Source organism: Acomys russatus, chromosome 8 (genome assembly GCF_903995435.1).
Source record: "Acomys russatus chromosome 8, mAcoRus1.1, whole genome shotgun sequence".
Lineage (NCBI taxonomy): Eukaryota > Metazoa > Chordata > Mammalia > Rodentia > Muridae > Acomys > Acomys russatus.
The window spans coordinates 54,239,394-54,255,439 of NC_067144.1; the positions used below are offsets into that span (position 1 = coordinate 54,239,394).

The following is a 16,046-nucleotide window of genomic DNA, read 5'->3' on the forward strand; positions in this document are numbered from 1 at the left end:
AGAAACAATACCTGGGAATCTGTTCCATCTGATCCAGTTCTTTCCACCATGTTTTGTTCACCACCATTTCTCAGTTACATGAAGTTGCCATAGGTCAAGTTCTCCCATTCCAGCCCCTTCTGGACTTTCCTTCTGCCTGCTCTTCCCTGCCTAGCTCCCACATTTCCCATGCTTGCATGTCTGAAGAGACGTAGCCCTTCCCTACAAAGGTTCCAGAGCTTAAAAATAAAATTCTGTAGAACCATGCATCTTTTATGGCCCTATGTTTCCCTTTATCACACCTATGCTCAAGTTCAGGTACAAACCTATTGAGTGTGATCATGTATTATCTATGTTTTCCACCTAGTCAAAAACTCACAACATGTTTGTAAATATACATCATAGGAGTACATGTTCAGTACACACATGGATCAATGTACAAGTATGATTTTGCACTACTGTTAGTATTAATTAGAACAACTATAAACACGGCAAGAGTAGAAAGTATGCATGAAAAAAGCCACTGCCTTTTATTGCCATATTCCAGATATACATTATTTTCAGTTGCTTTCTAGTTGCACTAGCAATTCTGAGACCTTAGATAACCTTATAAAGAGCTGGAAACTCATAGTTAGAAATATTATGGGAAAAATGGACTTTATGTTTCAGATGCCACACAGAACTTTTGTTTTCTATTACAGTGACAATTCTATTGTGAACATTGCTTACATGTCAGCACCTTGCAGCAGCTAAACATTAAGGAACCATGATTCTAAAATAAATCTACGTGACTTGTCTCAAGACAAATGAGTTAAGGCTCTTTGACTATCAAGTTAAAAATATCTAAGCTCAGTGGTTTTATTCATATATGCTGTTTAAATGATATTTTAATTGTTAATAAAGGACTTTAAATGCCTTTTATATTTTAATATTCCACAGACTTTTAAACAACTTATTAATAAAGAAGACTATTCTCCTTTTTTATAGTAAATATGATGCATGTAATCCCCATAATAGGAATCCAACCAAGTGTCTTTTCAAAATGCCCTGCAGAATCTAAACTGTGCAGCCCACAAGTTAGTAACTCACAGAGCTGGTAGGAGATTAAAGCCCCAAAGCATTTGAGCTTGATTATTTTCCCATAGATCATATTGTGTACACATGCATATATGGATATTTGTGTGCTCTTGTCTGTATTCATGTGCATAGATGACCAGAGGCTCAAATGACAATGGGAGCCTTCCTCTCCTTCTAAACACTTGGTTCCAATGTTGTGTCAAATTAAACTTTCTCACAAAGTCCTGCACAATCTTTCAGAGTCTCAGTGAATTCTGAAAAGCTTCATTTATGGTGGTCATTGGAGGAAAGCTATCTTATTTACATCAGCTTGGAATTGAAAGATCACAGCCAAGTAAATATAGTAAGAGTAAACTAAGATTTGCTAAAAGGAGGGAAGAAATTGGAGGAGGAGATGAGAGAAGCCTCCCACAAATCTGCCACTTGCTTTACTCCTGGACATTCTTTCTCTGTGTCTTCTAATGAAAAGGGCTAGGGAGTATAGTCAAAAATATGCTTCAATTTTGCTGGCTCTCTCATGAGATTAAAAATTCCTTTTTCTTTTTAAATAATTGGAAGAAAAACATTTTGAGGGCTAGAAGGATTACTAAGCTGGTAGGAGGGCCCTTGGACAAGCATGTGGACCTCGATACAAATGCCCAAGATTGTGACAGAGTGGTGAGTGGGATCAAAAATTTGCTGGGGCTTAATGGTCACTAGCTCAGCTTTAGGGTCAGTGACAGACTTTGTCTCAAAGGAATAAGGTAAGGGATTGTAAAGAACAACTGATATTTACCTCTGGCATCTGGCCTCTGACCTCTGACCTCTGGCCTTTCACCTCTGGCTTCTGTACACAGCACATTGGCTAACACACACACACACACACACACACACAATGTAACATCACTTACACTCAACACACAAGACACATTGAGATTTCAAAATTATAATAAAGTATTCCAATTGTCAGTGTGTAAGTAAAATTTGATTATAATGTCCTGCTCGCTGATTTGTATGTATTGTCCATGTGTACTTTTGCCCCAAATATTCAGGGTTGTATCACATGACAGAGAAGTAGGTCTGACTGTGTTGATGGTAGATATTCCTCTTTGGCTTTGTGGATGTAGATCTACTTTCTGAAGTTGATCTACTGTACTACACTGACTTTGCTGACAAGCATAGGCACCTGGAAACTGGCCTTAAAAACAGATGTGCTTGATGAGGGTTGGCAGTCAGTTTCTGTTCCCTTGTGGTTCCCAGAAATTGTATAAAACAATAACCAAATTTCAGAGAACAGTTTTTATGCCATGCCTGGTGAATATTTGCAAATGTTTCAAAGTAAGGTTTAACATTCAGCATTGGGTAGTGCCTAGCCTGCAACTGTTCATTTAAGATAAGAAGCCATAAGAAAAAGAGAGAGAGAAAAAAGAATTGTACCTTAGGTAGCACATCTGAGGTATTATTTTCCACACCGATTACCATTTTGCAGTTCTCTGTGGGACAAGCTATCAAGTTTTCCACACTCTCTTAAACTGTATAGCCCCAAAGGGTTCGTGTTCATCTGCTAAGATCTCATTAATGTGGAAGGCAGTAAAAGAATTATGTTCCAAAGTCTGCTCAACTAGTTCACCTAATTACAATTCTCTTGCATATATAAAGAGAGCTCGCAATAGTTCGTGACTTTTTCTTTGAACTATATTTTACTTTAGGCAACACCTATAGTCTGAGCTGACAATAACTGACATGAAAGCTTGTTCAACTAAAGACCTCATTGCTTCTAAGGATTTTGAGAACACTGTTCTAAAGAGTTGCTAGTGAAATAATTCAAATATTGTTACATTGTTGTTCTTTTCCCTGTATGAGCTGGTATTATTTGTCTGAAGTAGAAAGGACTTGCAGAAACTCTAAGTGTGACCATCTCTGCTTTCAACTGGCATATCTCTTCCTCAAAAGCCTCTCTCTGCACTAACTTTTGTGTCTAATCTGACAAAACCTCGCTGAGATTCATGAAATACAGAGCGAAAGGAGAATTTCCTTTGCATTCAACACACTATCTGAGGTAACACTGCAGAAATGGCCACTACCATCCTGTGGCCTTTAAACTGGGATTTGGAAGCTGGCTCCTTGCATTCTTTCTGTGACTCTTCTACATATTTCCCCCAGGCCCTTTCAGTGTTATTGCTTTGCCAGCTTCTTCTGATACTTGAATGTCTAGATTTCTGATTGCTCCCCTAAAGAATTTGTTTACATTTATGTACTAAAACAAGCATTGCTCCTTACTCTGAGAAGAGTCTTTTCTTTCCTGCCAACATTTTAGTAAGTTAGTAGGCGTGGTTTCTGGAAGAAGGGAGGTCGCAATGGTTTTCTATGTGGGGGACTAGAATGTCTTCATCACTTTGTTCTTAAATCACTAATAAAGATGTTAAATCAGACCTCACTCAAAGCTCATCTCTAGACATCGCTTACCAAATCGTTACATTTTCATCTCAGATTGCCCTTGGGTATTACCACCTTTTAACAAGATATTTCACCTGTGCAGAGTGAAAAAACAGGTTCTAAGAAGCAGCACAGGGGCGTTTTAAATGTTGCTTGTTCTCATAGTTAGAGGAAAGCAAGGACTGCTGGAAGTGGAAACGAATAGAATGATTAGAAAAGGCTGTTGCTTCAAAAATAGAGATGAGAGATAAGGCATGCATGAACAGGAAACACTTAATCTTGGCTCCATTTGCTTTCTCTCCTCTAACAGCCTATTGGTACCCATCTGAAAGTCAGCATGGAAAGCACCAAATTGTGTACCCTGGGTGTTGTTCACAGGCTTGCCAAACCAGAGCATCTCTCCTACCCACATCGTCAGTTGGTAAACAAACATCTTAAATCACAAGCAATTTTTATCTGAACTATACCAAATAGGCTATGTGGTGAAGAGATATAAAAAGACATATTGAAAATTACAAATGTCTCCTAGAATCACTTATGCAAAATTGTCCCATATATAAAATAATCCACATATATGTATGTACATATAAATAACAACTCTCTAAGCCTCAAAGTGTCCTTTAAATCCAAGTGCTCCTGGGTAACTAACACCTGCCACCCATAACACTCTCTCATTATTTGCTTCTCCAAACTCTCCAGAGCATTGTAATTAGTTTCTTTATCAAACAAACTGAATTGCTATTTGGATATTGTGAATCAGATCTGCCTAAACAACACTGTGAAGAAGTAACTAACAGCAGGTTTTTTATTTCAGTGTCGTGACAAACATTGCCAAGATATGAGACAGGCTAACTGATTTTTTTAATAGTACTTCTGGGGATATTTTGACTGTTTTATTTCATTTGACAGCAGTCACAATTAACAGTTCATAAAACACTGTGCTTTGAAAAAGACTATCACAGGTATTGGACATTTAGCAACCTCGTTGTCAAAAGCTTGGACAATGTATAAACTCTAATTTGCAAAATGGCCAGAGTAGTATGAGGGCCTTTCTTGTGTGCCTTTTCCCCCCATTAAAAACAGAAGGTATTAATCACTCCATCTGAAAGGCAGCTGACTGGAGCTATTCACTGACTAGGGCATTCTTGCTCATGTGGCCCCATGAATAACTCTCAAGGCTTTTATTGTGGCTCTGAGTGGACTCTTAACAGCACAGCCACCCTTTAGTTGCTCTCATCCCCTCAGGCACCAGAAGGATTAAGGATAATGGCTGAAAGAAAGCATCATTGGTAAAAACAAAAGTTTTCACAGGAAAAGAAAAAAGAAAAAAGTGGGACCAAAGTGGACACACTGGAGACATGTCATGATTCATGGCTTGTGCTGTGCTCTGCCTTTCTCTCTCGCTCAATACACTCTTTAGTTTTACTGATGGAGATGAAGTAAGGAACCCAGTGCACTTCTCCTAGCAACCAATATCATCCAGGGAAGAAGGCATGTCCTCTCCTCTAAGAGAAAAACAGAGGAATTTGGCTTTGCACAAAGCAGACACACGTTCTTTTGCATTTGATCCCAAATTGATTATCAGGAAGGATTCAGCAAATGCTAAATAATTTTGTCTTATGTGAATGTGAGCAGTCCCTTGAACTAAACATAGGCTGGTCTGCTTGTGATGTAGTGATGGAGCTGGCCTTCAAATGCTAGTCCAATCAATCCGTTCAAATGCTCAGTTTTCACTTTTCAATGCACCCGTTAGGTGACCTCTTACAGCTCAAAATCATCACCCTCCCAGGTATGCCCACTCACTTCTTGGATGACTGCAAATGCAAGACTTATGCAAACATTCCCAGAGTACTCACGGTTTATAAACCTTAGGGCTTAATCCTGAAGTATATAGTAAGTTCCAAGTCATCTTCAGTAATAGTGAGACCATCTCTCTTTTTAAAAAAATTTCAGTAGAAACAAAGTACAGTGAGAAAAATTATTTTGACACCATTAAAGGAAATGTTCTACTTTTTTTATATTTCATTTTGCATGGGGAAGAAAAAAAAGTTGAATAATGTTGTGTCGCCAGCCCTACCGACTTGCTTTCACTCCTTCCTTGCCATGTCTTTGTCAAACCAGAGTTTCTCACCGTGGGTGACCTGAATATCCAGTGCAGCAGAGAATGACCTCGAAGTCCAATGTTCTTGCTATCCCGCCTCCACCAGCATGTGATGACACACAGTTTACACTGGGAATCAAGCCCAGGCCGCCAAGTGTGCTGTGCAGCCACTCTACCAATGAATATCTTAGGGCTGGCATTTCTCTTTATAGAGTTACATTCTACACAGATATGACTGTATATCCACTACTCTGGAGGCTGAGGCAGGAGAATCACCATGTATGGGAAGACCTGTCTGGGCCGCATATTATGGACTAGCCTGATTGAAGAAAACTGTGAAACCCTGTTTCAAAACAAAAGTATTAAGAAGTTAAAAATGACAGCTTGCTCTTTTGTATTCAGTTGTCCTGCAACACATCACAGCAATGAGAAAATTAAAATAGAATTTAGTTAAGAAGATTACCCATTGCTGAAATGTACGTGAACATTTGAACACAACAGACCATTGCGTGCAAGTATGGAAAAGTGGGGTGTATTCTCTAGTTGAGTGGATCAGCAATGCACTCGGCTTTCACTGACTACTAGACTGCTATTTGGCAACATGCAGACTGACATTCACTTGAAAGTTCTCAAGTGAAGGAGAGAAGGCTTGCTGCTGAATTCATCTTCAATTCCCCTTAATTTAGTGTAATTTTCAGAATCACATTCTAATTTTCACACATCTCAAACCAATTATTTTAAGCATATCGTACCATTTGCTTGTGCTTGGAAACACATATCGTACATCTTTAAACTCTGACCTTGATTTATAAAAATGTGCACCCTTAAAAAATACGACGTCTCTGATTCCAATGCTATCCCGTTCCCATGGTGCATATGGACTTGTTAATTAGTTCTAGCCATGCCAAAAGTTTTGGGCAAATCTCATTCCAGGACCTTTGTAAATCGGTAGTTTGTGTTTGGATTTAAAGACAGTGTAATGGAATACCCGAGTTCTATCCCATGATCATTGGCTAATTTTTTAATAGTCTGCATCCAAAAACAAGGGGAGGGGATCACACATCAATCCTAGCCATGGACATTTAAAAATGGCCCCCAAAGCCACAGTCTTGCACAAGGCTCCAGTTCCTAAGGTCAGGAGCTCACACTGCTTTCCATAGTTCCAATTTTAAAAGCTCTACTTATTCATAAAGAAAAGTAGTTATTAATAATTAGAGAAAGCGGGAAGCAAATTATAGGCTTACAATATTTGCCTATTTTACACTTGCATAAACTTATTGCTCCATTCATACCCAAACACAGGCATGGAATGCATGTAGTTTGGGCAACAGAATGTAACTGTTCTATATGGATCGTATAGTTATGCAAGTAGTATTGTCTAGTATGATGGGTTTTTTCCTTTACAATCATTCAAGCGATAATGTACTCAGACAGATGTACATAAAAGAATAGAAGGTGGAATGAGGTCCTGGAGATTAGACAGTCAAAGCTCTTTTGTTTTGTTTTGTTTTTGTTTTTGTTTGTTTGTTTGTTTGTTTGTTTTGTAAGAATCCAGACATTTAGTAATAGGGAAAATAGCTGTAGTCCAGGAGTCCTTCCTAAGTGTTAGGGATATTTTATATTACTTAGGCCACGTTTTGTAATACACAGAGCCACTCGTTATGCTAATCTGCATAATAGATAATTGTAAATTATATTAAAATAAATGCTATTAAAATATGTGACTTAGAACAATGGAAAAGTTACTCTTGATTTTCAGTAGAAGCTATGTTTACTTATACCTCAGTAGGTTTGTCTTACACAAAAAGTATCTTCATAGTACTTTTTTAAAAACTAAAAACAGTAGGTAAAAATATTAAAGTAATGTAAAATGTAACTCTACATGAAGCAAACTACAGTATTATACCATCATATAATATTGGCCACCAAATATTGCTGCCTATAGGATGCCTTCCCTATTCAGCCCTTTCTGTCACAACACTATTCACGTGGGAATGCTAAGCATTCTGTGATCAGCATATGATGTAATGGAAATGCATGTCATAGCATGCCTGTCACAGTTTCATAGGTGTGGTCACAGATGAGTCCACTTAAGCAAACACAAAAACATTACCGGTTACCTGAAGACTTAGGTTAAGAGAAATCTTACAAAATGTATCATAAATGTATAGCCCCAGTGAAACCCAAAGCTGATGTTTGATTGACAAAGTCTTTTTCTAGTTAGTCCCTTGTTTATACAAGTCAGAGAATAAAATAATAAAAAACTGGCTAATTAACGTATTATATAATACTTTAATGAGTTTTATAAGCTCTCAAGTATCAATCAGAGGTTTGTACATATATTTTCCAATAGATATTCATTTATTCCTCATAAGAATCTATAAGAGAAACATTAGACCATATAAAGCTCAAATTGCTTGCTCAAACTCACTCAGGAGTTTTCATTTTCTGGAATACACTTTTTACCTTTAGACAAGCCACCGTGCAATTATGGTCAACTCCTTGCTTTTCTCAATCAAACTTTTGTCCATCCCATGCCATTTCCATTCCTCCTTTTCCTGAATGTAGTTTTAAAATATTCTTCCCATTAAAAGCCCCTATATGTTAAGTGACCTCTTTAAGGTGGTAACATTTCCCTGGCTCTACCATTTAGAAACCATCTCATTCCGTCTTAGAATTCCCCCACACTGTGTTATGTCTTCAAAACCCATCTCATTCCGTCTTAGAACTCCCCCACACTGTGGTATGTCTTCAAAACCCATCTCATTCCATCTTAGAATTCCCCCACACTGTGGTATGTCTTCAAAATCCATCTCATTCCGTCTTAGAATTCCCCCACACTGTGGTATGTCGTCTTCAAAACCCATCTCCCAGACATTGTTTTTCTTCAATACTTGACTGCAGAAGCATCATTTTAAGTCCTCCTCTTCTATTTTAAATAATTTCTGTGATTTTGGTTTTAATAACTTCACTTCAATTATCATGTAAAGTTTTCAATGTTCAGTTAATACAAGTGAACTTGCCACTTAGCAGAGATTTAAGGAATTTGAAATGTAGATGAAAAACAGATAGAATCTAAGAAGGAGAAGACTCCGGGATTGATTTAGAATGCCCTTGTGTTTCTCAAAGAGCCCAGCAAGTTGGCTTGTCTACAAATCAGCACCCTGTAAGCATGTGTTGAATAAAATGATAACCATACAATACTAGAAGAAATGTGATGTGTTTGCAAATGAGTCTTCTCCCTCTTCAGTTCTATTCTTCTATGATCTACATTTTATATTCTTTAGATCTCTGTTAAATGGCAGGTTGACTTGCAGTTTACTGAATCTAAAAATCTTCACATAGCAATTGAAGAGCACTTACAAGACCAAAATTACAGGTAGAATTCAAAATTCTGACTATTGGAAATTTAAGACATATTATAACATGAAATTGTTTCGTTTCAAATCTTCAAGTTGAGCACATATTAGCCATTCAGGAGTTTTGTTGAAAAAAATGTATTTAGCTGATGCACTGCTAGGGGTGGCTTTGACAAAGGAATATCACCGCCCTTTAAAATAGTTAAGCATAGAGTCACTACATGAGCAAGCAATTTCACTCAGGGTTAATAAAAGAATATTCATGTTCAAAAATCAGTGCACATCATACATTCTAAATCTCCACCAAATCGCTTTCTATCTTCAATGAGATAGAATATTATTAGTAATAAATGGATGAAGTTCTAATGCATGCTACAATATGGATGACCTTTGAAATAATTATAAAGAAACTTATCATAAAATACGACTTGTATGTGGGGGGTGTGGGGGGGTGTGGGTTACGCATGCACGCTTGCTTGATTGTTTTCCAAATCTTACTATACAGCCCTTGATAGTGCCAAACTGAAAGGGATTACTCTGTTTCTTCCACTTGACTACAGATGTACCCTACTGTATCCAGCCTAAAATATATTTCACCTGACTCATTTTGTGTAAGAAGTAGAGAAACAATTCATTAGGAGCAAGATGGATACTAATGGTTTTCTGTATTAGGAGGGGCAGGAATAATAAGGAAGAAGGAATAAGTCATTTCTAGGATGAAAGTCATTTTAAAACTAGATTTTTGTAAGGTTGTACAACTCTATACTTATGCCTAAAGTCACCAAACATTATGCTTTAGTGTGAAATTTTATGGCATATGGAAGTGCACCTCTATAATGGTAAGTGAGAACAAAATATATATAGACCAAATTTAGAGAGTATCTAGTTTAGCCTTTATCTAAAATTTGAAAATAAAAGTTCCAGTTAAGATATCTTCATAATTCTAGACTGAGTATCAAGATGGGTCAAAATTTAAAGGCAGTGAGGCAAAGAACTGACCCTTATAGTTATCCTGTCATCTACACATAGAAGCTCTGCACCAGTGCCATCTTGAAATGTGTGCATCCATCACCCCCACACACATAGTCACACATAATAAACAAAAGTAACATTTAAAAATAAGTCAGTACTAAGAGAAGGTTCTACTTATCATATCCTCAGTCATATCTCAGTTTCTCATCTATTGTTAACAGGCCGTTGATCATGACAACTGTCAGCACAAGAGTATAGCATGCATCACGGGGGAGGACATGACTTTTTAGCCTCCTTTAATATGCATAAATACTACAGAATTAAATATTTGGGAACTAATTTTAGAACTTATTGACTTGATTCTACTTCCAAATTAAGGCAATCATTTGCATTTGTCACTAATGTTTTATGAAATTGAAATATGTACCAAATGTACAGACAAGTATCAATTCTTGATCTAAGTGTCATAACATAAGTCAGTATTCCTGGAAAGGGGTGGCCTTTATGACATGTCAGAATCACTTTAAGAAGTTCATTGTCAAACTATATACAGCACTCAGAGCTATGTTAAACAATTATAGTAGTGTTCATGTGGGAGGAAAAAAGAAGTAATTGTGATAACCATCATAGGATATACTCTTTGCTTGATAGAAATAAGATAGATTAGAGCAAGTGTCCAATTCTGTCTCTTGCCAAGCATAACATTGAGTCAGCAGAAATCAGATAAACCCATTCAATATGCATATCTAACAAAGTTCTCAGTCAATTTCTATAAATATACAACACATGCATATAGGTGCACACACACACACACACACACACATTGTAAATATTTCTTGTATTGTGCCTACTCATAAAACTGGTATCACAAAAGTACTCTGAAAGCACATTTTCATTTGTTCAACAAATATTTGACTATGTTCTCCGTGTCCTCTAGTGCTCTAAGAATTGGAGGTACACTGGTAAATATGATAGTCAAAGCTCAGTCCCTACTATAAGTGCTTACTGTAAGAGTCAGATGACAAACAAACCAATAACTGGCTAGGCTTATTGACTTCTAGTAGAACAACTTAGTGTCTCCTATTTCTGCAACTCTTGCTTGCAGAGGCACTAATGTCTCCTTCCAAACTGTATTCAAAACCATTTATTAGAAAAAACTTCCTGGGCTTTAGAAAATTCATATGGTCCCTATGTGTTTAGAGTACAATATAATGAAGACTATCATCATTTAGAGCAAAGGTTATTAAAATCTCTCTTATTAGCCATTATTTATTAAGGCCCAAACTCAGAGCTCTTCACAATGAGGCTAAGCCACTGCTTCCCCAACATCTTCCTGCTCTGCTTCTCCAGGCTTTTCAAGATTTAGGTAACAAAAAACTTGAAATCACACAACTTACTGTGGCATGACTAAAAAAGCCCCTCACCTGTGACTAGAGGACCTTGTGCTTATTTTTTTAACAGATGTATCACGTGTTTTGATGTATATTTTATTATATGTACCATTCTTAATTTTAATTCAATAAGTCCATCTGTAACATTTCTTAAAATACGGACAATCACACACACACACTCACACACACACACACACACACACACACACACACACACACACACACTCTTCTCCAACCTGAGGCAAACAATACAAAATAATTGTTTAAGACATACTAATACCTCAAAAGAAGCAATTTTAGACACAGTATCCAATAACTACAATTTAAACTTGAGCATCCTCTGAAAGCCGCAACGGTAGCACACTTACGATCTGGTGGGACCTTCTGCAGGTGGAGTTTCATGTGAGCATAGTAGATATTTTTGTATAATTTTGTAGTGGGACCAGGCATCTTCTCTTTCTTATCTTTTAATTCCTAGCCGTGGCATGATCAGTGATGTCTTTTCATTTGCTGCTCACATGAAGTTCTTTATTCTTATATGCCCAGAACATGAGGGCCTACTGTCCAGGATAGAGCTGACAAAATGCTAAGCGCAAAATGTGCATATTCTCTTTATATTTCAATTGTATCAGGTATCTATTTTAGCAATTGAAAGATTTTTTAACACATCTATATGTTCCAAAGAGATGATAATGAAACAGAACGTCATTAAATAACTGAGAAACTTTTCTGATACTAAGATCTGAATAAGGGTATTTTCTGTAGAGGAAAGATCACATGCAAAGACCTAGAGTAAGTTGAATGACTTCCTCCACAATTCTAAATCTACATTCTAGCTGGATAGTCTGAAACATGAAGTCCTATATGTAGAAGAAAGTCTGAACTCACAGAGTCTCTCCTATCTTTGTGCCAGGCTTTGTGGAAGCCATGAAAGGAGCTGCAGAAAAATACACATCTCATTACATGTGCACTGAAGGTCCTATTGACTGAGATGTGGAAAAATGGGAGGGAAAAGAGGAAGGGATACTAACAAAACTGATAGCTTACAATGGATATATTAATAAGCAAAATGAATCATTCTAGAATATGGGAAAAATTTAACGTTCATTGAAAAGTATTTTTTTCAGCTTAGCTCATGTTTAAAATTGTTCGTAAGATGCTAGATTAAAAAAAAAAAAAGACAAAATCAAGCTAAGTTTCTAGTGTTTTATAAGGGGCTAGGTATAAGTTATGAGAACAAATATAGAATGAGTCATTGTTTTGGATCATGAAAAAACTGTGAATAATGAAGCTATTGATTGAGATGAAAACAAATATAAAATAAGTATGTTCTACCTTGAGCTTGAATTTACTACAGTGTCATAGTAACTAAGACAAGATGCCATATAAGCAGAGAGACCTGGCAAGCACTCCTCCAGGCCCTGGAGATGTGCTGGGTTATAGGTGGGTTATGGTGAATCCCTATGAATCTCCAACTCTTCTATGAAATGATTCGGTAGTTGTAGAGGCATCAGCATAAATATGTATGAGATGAAAGATTATAAGGAGTGGTTGAAATGAAGAAGAGAACACTAATGTCTGAGGTCTGGTGACTTTAACACTGATTTGAGTATAGATAGGGAGTTGGGATGGATATGGCACATACTACAAATGATGTTAAATACCCATCTTGGCATAGTACCCCACTAAACTCAAAGAAGAAATTTTGCAAAAATTCTCCTCAAAGACTATAATCATTCAGTCATTCTTCAGTCAATGTATTTTTTTAAAGGAGGAAATTAATAGCATGCCATGTATTGATTGGGCATGGCAGCTCTATACCTGGAGACACTAAAAGAGATATGACAAATCTGCTATTTAGAAATAGTTCTTAAAAATGATATTTTATATTTCCATTTCTGTTTGAACTCAGATCTCGAACTTCTGTTTTGTCTAGTTTGAAAAGTATACATATCAAGTTTATTTAAAATTATATAGTTTACTCTAAGAAAAGTAAGGATACGTAAACCAAAATTACCTATACCTAAGCAAACAAGTATTACTTTAACATCCTTATCTGCAGTTTTACAGTCAACATTCAATAAACACTATGAACAATCTTCTTCACTCATCAAATGTCTAATTCCTTTTATAATGTCCAAAAGAAAAAGAAAAAGAAAAAGAAAAAGAAGGAAGGAAGGAAGGAGACAAGGAATGGGAAAAAGTAGATGAAGGAAGGAGAAGAAAAATAATAAAAGTATGATGACCCCCCCCCACTGCTGTTTTCTAACATTGGTCGGAAACCAAATTTCACAGGGGAAGTAAATTTATCTTGTGCCTCAAAAACTTCATAAACATATATCCTGTGTGTGTGTGTGTGTGTGTGTGTGTGTGTTTGCATGCACACACACACACATAAACACACACACATATATCCATACCCCCCACTGGGAGGGTGTGAGCCTACCTCCTACTACACACATATCCATGTGTAAGCTATTTCCTTACCTATCCATATTTTTACTGTCAAAGATGCCATTTTTTATAAAATACTCAGGAGCAAAATGACAAAACTGAATTTTATCCCTGTGTGTTTGTGTGTGTGTGTGTGTGTGTGTGTGTGTGTGTGTGTGTGTGTGTAGTATCATGACTTTTACTTTGAGATTTTCTTGTTTAATGTTCTAAGTAATCCTTTTGGTTTATGGTCTACATGTTACATAGCATCAAAGGTTATTCAAACAAAGCCAATTCAAATGTGATATTACTGCTGAGCTACAAGAACAAATTTCAGGTTACTTATATGCAATTCAAGTTCTGAAATGGGCTACATATGGCTATGATAATGAGCCCATTACTGAAAGAAGCACTTTAGCAAAATGTATAACCCTATATGAGATTATGCATCTGCACTGTGCACACACATTATCTTTATCTCCCCAAATACCACATGTGTCATTTTCATTTAAGAATAGGTAAGGAGTAAAGAAGAGAAAACCATTATCACTGTGAAAACACCTTTGTAAATTGTAAATTTCAGAGTATTGTAAAATTATCAAATCGATATATGGGATGGGATTATAATTTAAAATCTTGCAATCATTCAAATTATATCCCGATAACTGATTGAAAACCACTGTTCTTTAAAAACCAAATCTACTAAACAAAGGCTAAACTCATTGTATTTTCTATATTGCAGGAAGCAAAACCTCCATATGGCTATTAATCTGCTTCAAATTAAAAAATATCTTCACATGAAAGTTTTGTTTTTGAAGTTCATCATCAGTTCCCAACTAAGTTAGTATTTACTCTTTATGGCTTGCTACAGGGAAAGATTCTGAAAAGTCATAAATAATATTAGCACATATTTTCTAGGAGCCAAAACTCTAACATTTTTTCATGCACTATAAAAATGCACATATAAATAACCCACCAAGCCAAATTTAATGCAAATCTATGTATCATTTGTCACTGAATAAAATTAATTTCTATGTTGAGCACAAGGATAGTCAGTATATCTTTGGAATGGTACAAGCTTCTCTAAATTTGAAATTCATGTGGAAAATAAGCCCACCGCTCGAAGACGGACAATAAGTAAATAAATAGCACAGAATCCAGGATGAGCACAAAGCTGAGAGATCCTCCTCATTGGATATGTGAAAGCAGGGTCCCAAACCTTCAAGCAGCCTAGATGGCAGTATTGTCCACATCCCCAATTTTCAACAATTCCCATGGAAGAGCTGTCACCATTCTGAAGTATCCAATGTCAAATGTATGGCTATGTGCAGAGTCACTAAGAGTGTCTTTAATTGCTTTGATTATGACCTAGCAGATACTAAACACAAACTACTTTTATGCATATGAAATGTAACATTGCCTCTTCAGTTCTAATCTTTACCTGTAGGGAGTTTCTTTTTCCATTTTATGACTGTGAACCCTCTTGAAGATGGTCCAGACACAAAAACTGTCTCCTCAATTTATAATGGAAAATCAGAACAAAGGTTGTAGGCATGTCTTTAAGGAAGGGAAAGAGGAGGAGGAGGAAGAGAAAGAGGAGAGGCATGTGAGAGAAAGATGGGAAGAATAGAAGGATCAAATGGTAAGAGGGGCAGAGGGAGTAAAGGAGTGAGGGAGAAAAGGAGGATAGAAATTATGTAGCTGCTGCCAGTCCAGAACACTGGTTAAATGCATTTGTTTCAAACACCTTAGTACATTAATTGCATTCTGTAATGCCATCTCTTCAGATTCCCTCTGTCACTTCCATGGAGCAATGTAATTATATTCTTCCTCAAGACTTTGACTTTAAAAATGGTGATAATTCTATAGCATGATATATAGTTTATAAATGCATTGCTATAGGAAAGTCTTAGTACAATAATCAAACATATTTGGCATATATAAACCTTTTTTGTTAGGATAGTATCCCTATATTGCAACCTGTTAAAATGATTATGCATGATTAATGATTACAGATATAATTACAGACATTACCACAATGTCATTCAAAGTGACCAAATCCTAAGCTTCTACTACTTTTCAGGGAAAGAGAGAAACCTTGTGCACAAACGCACCCCTCCAAGACGCTTATCCTTTGCAGGGGGCAAATGAAGTCATGTACCACAACTGAAAACAGCCACTTAGCAGTAAATAAACTCATCTGTATTGCCTTGTGTTTATAGATAGCCTTCCTTTGGAGTCTGATACTAAGGTTCTGTATAGCAGCTGCCAGAACTCAGTTGGCTCCTACAGATGGACAATAACAGGCAAAGTCCCAAG

The 16,046-nt window shown here is 36.6% G+C and overlaps 1 protein-coding gene across 1 annotated transcript in view; it reads right to left on the minus strand.

Annotated features, from left to right (window-relative positions):
* The window catches only part of Robo2 (roundabout guidance receptor 2), a 1,234,122-nt gene that overhangs the window by 509,421 nt on the left and 708,655 nt on the right, over positions 1–16,046 (minus strand). The window lies entirely within an intron of this gene.